This window comes from Herpailurus yagouaroundi, unplaced genomic scaffold (genome assembly GCF_014898765.1).
Source record: "Herpailurus yagouaroundi ecotype Mexico unplaced genomic scaffold, PumYag 67690, whole genome shotgun sequence".
Lineage (NCBI taxonomy): Eukaryota > Metazoa > Chordata > Mammalia > Carnivora > Felidae > Herpailurus > Herpailurus yagouaroundi.
This window is the reverse complement of record NW_024420490.1, coordinates 3,308,113-3,314,012: the sequence shown is the minus strand read 5'-3', so window position 1 is coordinate 3,314,012 and position 5,900 is coordinate 3,308,113.

The window sequence follows — 5,900 nt, the reverse complement described above, 5'->3', positions numbered from 1 at the left end:
AATCCCTGCCCCCCAAAATGGGCAGAGGACATAAACAGGCAATTCAGTAAAAGCAACAATAACAACCCAATGCAAGCGGTGTTGGACCATAAAACAGTGCCCGCACTTACGGTTAGTAAAACACAAAAACAAGATGGTATTATTTTCGTTGTTATCATGGATCAGATTTGCAAAGACTGAAAAGAAAGACAGCACCTTCGGGTGGAGAGGGTGATGGAAAACAGATTCCACACGTTTCTCGGTGGCAGACATTTAGTACGCTTGTACTGGTCAATAAGATATCCCAGCACCACCACCTCTGAGTACTACTCACTCCCAGCTGCTTGGCCTTCTGTCCTGTAACCTGGACCTCTCAATCCAACAATTAAAGGGTTACTTTGTGGACTCTGCTCTATACTGAGGTCAGTATCCATTCTTTTTTTTTTTTTTTTAATTATTTCTTTATTTTTGAGAGAGGAAGAGAGAGCCCACAAGCATGGGAGGAGCAGAGAGGGAGAGGATCCTAAGCAGGCTCTAAGCTGTCAGCACGGGGCCCAATGTGGGGTTTAAATTCACAAACTGTGAGATCAGGACCTGAGCTGAAACCAACAGTTGGACGCTTAACTGACTGAGCCACCCAGGTGCCCCAGTCAGTATCCAATCTATTGCTGAGTATTTTGAATATCATCTCTGGAGAGAATCTTTCTGGAGGGTGTTCTCCCAATATGTCAGAAGTTGAAATCTGTATGCCAAGGAAGTAATGAGAAAATTATATAAAAGTCTACATATTCAGAAGTTTATTGCAAAATTGGAAACACCCTAAAAGTCCTACAAGACACTTTAATTTAAATTTGTCATGGTAAACCCATACACTGTAATATTATGTACATCTTAAAATGAGGACATTAAAATGCCCCAGTATAGAGGCGCCTGGGTGGCTCAGTCAGTTAAGCGTCGGACTTCCCCTCAGGTCATGATCTCGCAGTTTATGAGTTTGAGCCCAGCGTCATTCGAGCCCCACTTCGGGCTCTGTGCTGCCAGCTCGGAGCCTGGAGAGTGCTTCAGATTCCATGTCCCTCTCTCTCTGCCTCTCTCTCTCTCTCTCTCTCTCAAAAATAAACAAACATTAAAAATATTTTTAAATAAAAAAAGAGAAGTCATGTGTATCAACCTCCAATGGCCCCTCACCAGTTTCAAGATAACCTCTCATCTTAGCCCAGAGATTCCTCAGCATCTGATCTGTGCCTGCCTCCCTCGCTTTTTGCCCTACCGCCTCCTGCAGTACCCTGCCCTGTAGCCTATCGAACGTCGGTCTTTTCTCCTCCCTATAATGCTGCTTCCTGCCTCCACGCCCTCACTGATTTCGGCTCAGGCCATGACCTCACGGTTTGTGGAATCGAGCCCCGCACTGGGCTCTGTACGGACAGCACAGAGCCTACTTGGGATTCTCTCTCTCCCTCTCTCTTTCTGCCCCTCCCCTGCTTGTGCTCTCTCTCTCTCTCTTAAAATATATAAACTTTAAAATAAAATAAAATGCCCCAGAATGTAATTAATGGAAAAAAACACAAGGTGAAAACACCCTGTTTGCTATCATCACTTTAAAAAATATATAGAAATCATTAAGAAATATGATCACTTTTGTTTGGCCGTGTATTTTTTCATGTAAAAAGGGGCTATGTATATGTATACATGCATACACATGTATATTTTATGTATACATAATTTTTAACAGTATTTATTTGCAACGAATTACAAAAAAACAGCACAAATTATTGCTATCTCCGTATGCTTGTACCTTTGTATGGTGACCTTGGCTCTCCTCAGATCAAACAGCGAAATCTATCCTTGACCCCTTACATCTGTGCTTAGCCATGTCACTGGTTTGGCCAGTGGGGCTTTGGCAGGTGTGTGATTTCAGCAGACGCATGGAAACTGCTTGCACTTCGGTGCTTTGTCTCTTGGTGCTGTGCTGGGAACCCTGAGACCACCGTGTGAACAGGTGACCAACCTGTTCTCTGGCAAGTGAACAGCCTGCTGGGAAGTTCATGTGGAGGAAAACTGAGGTGTCCTGGTCAACATCTGCCAGCTGCCAGCTGTGAAGGAGGCCATGGTCGGCCGCCCAACCCAGCCAAGCCTCCAGGACACAGCAGATACACTGAACCCAAGCTGCCAGACCCAGTGTTATGAAGTAATGATTATTGCTTCGAGCTGCTAAATTCTGGATCATTCGGTGTATTGTCTCAGGACAGTAGAATGTGGATACTTCAAAGTTTAAAAGCAATTTTGTATAACTCTTCATTTTTTAAACTTTTACAAAGAATATGCATTACTTTTAAAACCAGAAAAAAATTGTTTTTTACTTAAAAAAATGTTTAAAAACCTGAAAATCTCTACTGGATTTAAGCTGTTTAGCACACAAGAATCCACTTGCAAAGAATACTATTATCATTTCCTTTTTCCAGCTGAAGAAATCAAGGCCGAGAAAGGTTTAACAACTTGTCCAAGGTCACACAGCTAGTAAAATGGCAGCTCTGGGGTTGATCCCAAGCAGTCTGCTTCCTGAGTCTGTGCCTTTAATTGGCCTAAGACAGAGACAATACTACATGTAAATGTAAAAGGTCATTTCTCAAGGATTTGGTACCTGAAAGTTATAGCTGTGAGATATCCAGGATGCTCCCTGGTCTCTCTTGGGTTCCGTAACTTCATATGACTTCATCAAGCAATAAAACTTCAGGGTGGATATGGTAGAGAAGATGTGCTAGCACTCCTACTGCTCCATTTTGCTGCTCGTCATCAGCTCCCTTACGGAGATCTGTTGGGGAGGTGGAGGGTGTTAAACTTTAAGAGGGTGGCTGTAAAGGTCAAATGATATGATTCTTGTCAAGAAATTGGCAAGATCTGCTACTCTCTATCGTCATCATCACATCATCATGTCAACTTCTAAACAAAAAGCTTAGAAGAAAAACTATGACCTGATCAAATTCCAAACAATCTGTAGACTTCAGCATCCTCCAAAGCAAAAAGTAGGACATCTTAACCATGGATGACAAAACTGAGAGCCTAAAATTCTTAGTGACAATCCTTTCTTCTGGTGTTGATAGTATAAAATCAATCCTTAAGTGGTCAAATGGAGTCAAGATTGGTATTCCCATCTGGAGTCACCTGATGATCCTTGCCATCTGCTGAGAGAAATTGCCTCCAAATACTGTTAGGACTTGAAGACAGGAGTCCCTTGGCACCTCAACATGGCCGTAGCCATAGACTGTCAGTGCCTGAAAACAACAGAAAGCAGGCCTGGGACTGTTCTGCCTTTTCATTACTGCCTCCCACAGCCATTATTACCCAACATCACAGGCTTTTGCTCTTCCAAAAGACAGAGTTAATCCGTCCAGTTTTAGATAATAATTCGAAGCCTGCAACAGTTACATTGTAAACAAGACAGAGTCGTGTTGAAAAAAAACAGGGAACAGATTTTGTTAAATAAAAACAAATGGAATTAAAAGAAAGGTCACCATTTTTGTATTTCTGTAACAAATGCAATCTAACAATAATCCATATCTGCAGGAATCCCTGGGGTTTTTTTTTTTAGGTTATAATTAAATTTCTCCTTGAATAATCATCTTGCACACTTTCCCTAGAGGAAACTGTTTACATTTCATCATATCTTTGAAAATGTAATGGATCTCTATTTTAATCAGCCTTTCCTATTTGGATCATTCCTTGAAAATGATCCAAACTCATGAACAGGTTTGTTTTCAAAAATACAACTCAGCAGTGATTTTGACTGATATCGGAGTGCCAGAAGTCAGCGTGGTTTTAGAGACAGTTTTGATAATGAACGGCCATGATGACAGAAGTGCTTTTGGCAGATTGATGCAGTAATGGCTCCTGATTTGTCCAATGTCTCTATATCCATACCCTCGTGTAGTCTCCTTCTACACTGACTCTAGATTTGGCCATGTGATGTGTTTGACCAGTAGGATAATCACGAATGTGCTACAAGCAAAGATCTGAAAAGCACTTGCGCGTTGGGGCTGTCCCTTTTTTGCTATTCTTAGGACTCTCATTAGAGCTGCCACGTGAAGAAGCCCCTCCAGGACTGCCTGATGGACGATGAGAGAAATCCATGGCTGGAACTCAAATGGCTGCCTCAGTTAACCACCAGCTCATATCCCAGCTGATCCAGCAGTGGCCCGCAGACACGAGTGACACCAGTTAAGGCCAGCAGAAGACTCCTCCATCTGAGCCCAGCCCAAATTTCCAGACCACAGAATCCTGATCGTCGTTTTATTTAAGCCACTATCGGGGATGGTGATACAATGAAGGCTGACGGACCTAGTGTCCCAGTGAGAGCGGAGTTACAGCACCAGCATTAGGGCAGATGTGGGATCCCATGAGGATGATTTTGCTTATAAACAGCCGATTGACATAAACATAAAACAAGAAGTAAGCAAGTACGGGTTGTCCCATCCACCCACAGAAAATTATCAATGTAATGACTAAGAAAACTGGAAGACACATGGCAGAAAGTACGGGTATGGGTAAAAGCTGACCCCTCACTATTCAGTATTTGGGATCAATGGACTAAACACCTGAAATTATAAAGATCTTAATAATATTGAGGGGCTCCAGTTCAGCACAGCTTAAAACTTCATTTGCTTGCTACTTTGCATCTTATGCTTTCCATAAACCTCCTGAAGTCCTTGGTTGGACCAAGTCAACAGGTGCATAAAACTGGGACTTGCTGTATGTCTTTCTCCATCTACTTTTCCTAAGTATATACTCTGTAAAATGTCCACTAAGAAAAGGGTTCCATGGTCACGTACACCACTGCATTGATTCCTCTTGGAATGTCACAGTGTATCCTGGCATATTAAAGACCTGTTCATCCTTATTTATCCCAGGGCTGCAATGTATTTGGCCATGGAATCCTTTTTGTGAGTAACATATTAAAATCTCATCAACCAATGTTTCTCAGAGCATACTTGGAGAAAGCTTTTTCTTCAACCTTCTTAAAACTAAGTACAACACATGGAAAAGGACATGAGTGCAAACATGTAGCATAATGAATTATTTGTAGACTAAACACTCCTGTAACTACCACCCAGGTCAAGAAATAGAATATCGCCAACCTCTCTGTTAGACTGCTGTGTACTCCTGGCCCATTACAAATTCCTCTCTCCGTTTCCATGACTTTTTCCTACTGACTTTATGGTAATGACTTCCTTGCAGTGTTCTACTGTTTTGCCACCTAAGTGTGCATACCTAAACTATACACTTGTTTACTCTGTTTTTGAAAGCTAAATAAATGGAATTATACAGTATGCATTGAAGGGGCATACGGTATAAGTGTCTTCAACTTCAACACATAATGTCTACCTCTTTCCCAAATCAAGGGCACCAACTGATACTCCTACCAGCGGCGTATGAGAGTTCCAGTTGTTCCACATCCTAAATTATACTTGCTAATGTCAGAGGTTTTCATTTTTGCCAATCTATTTGATGCATATTGGTGATTTTAATTTGCATTTCTTTGATTGGTAATAAGGTTGAGCACATTTTATGTTTACCGGTCATTTGGATATCTTCTTTTGTGCAGCCCATGTCCAAGCCTTTTGCTCTTTTCTCTACTGGGTTTCTATTTCCTTCTTAATTTATAGGAGTTCTTTACTCTAGATAAAAGTCCTTTGTTGGATATAGAAGTTAGGAGTTGCTAATATCTTCTCTTGCTCTATGGTTTGCTTTTTCTCTTTCTTAATGGGGTCTTTTGTTGAACAAAATTTCTTCATTCAAATGTAATCAAATGTATCACTTGTTTTCTTTTCATGCTTAGGGTTTGGTTGTCTCCTTCCTTGGAGTCTTTTCTTTAGTCACTGGCCCTGGGGAAAGCCCCAAACTGAAGGCCCAATGAGAAAAAGGGG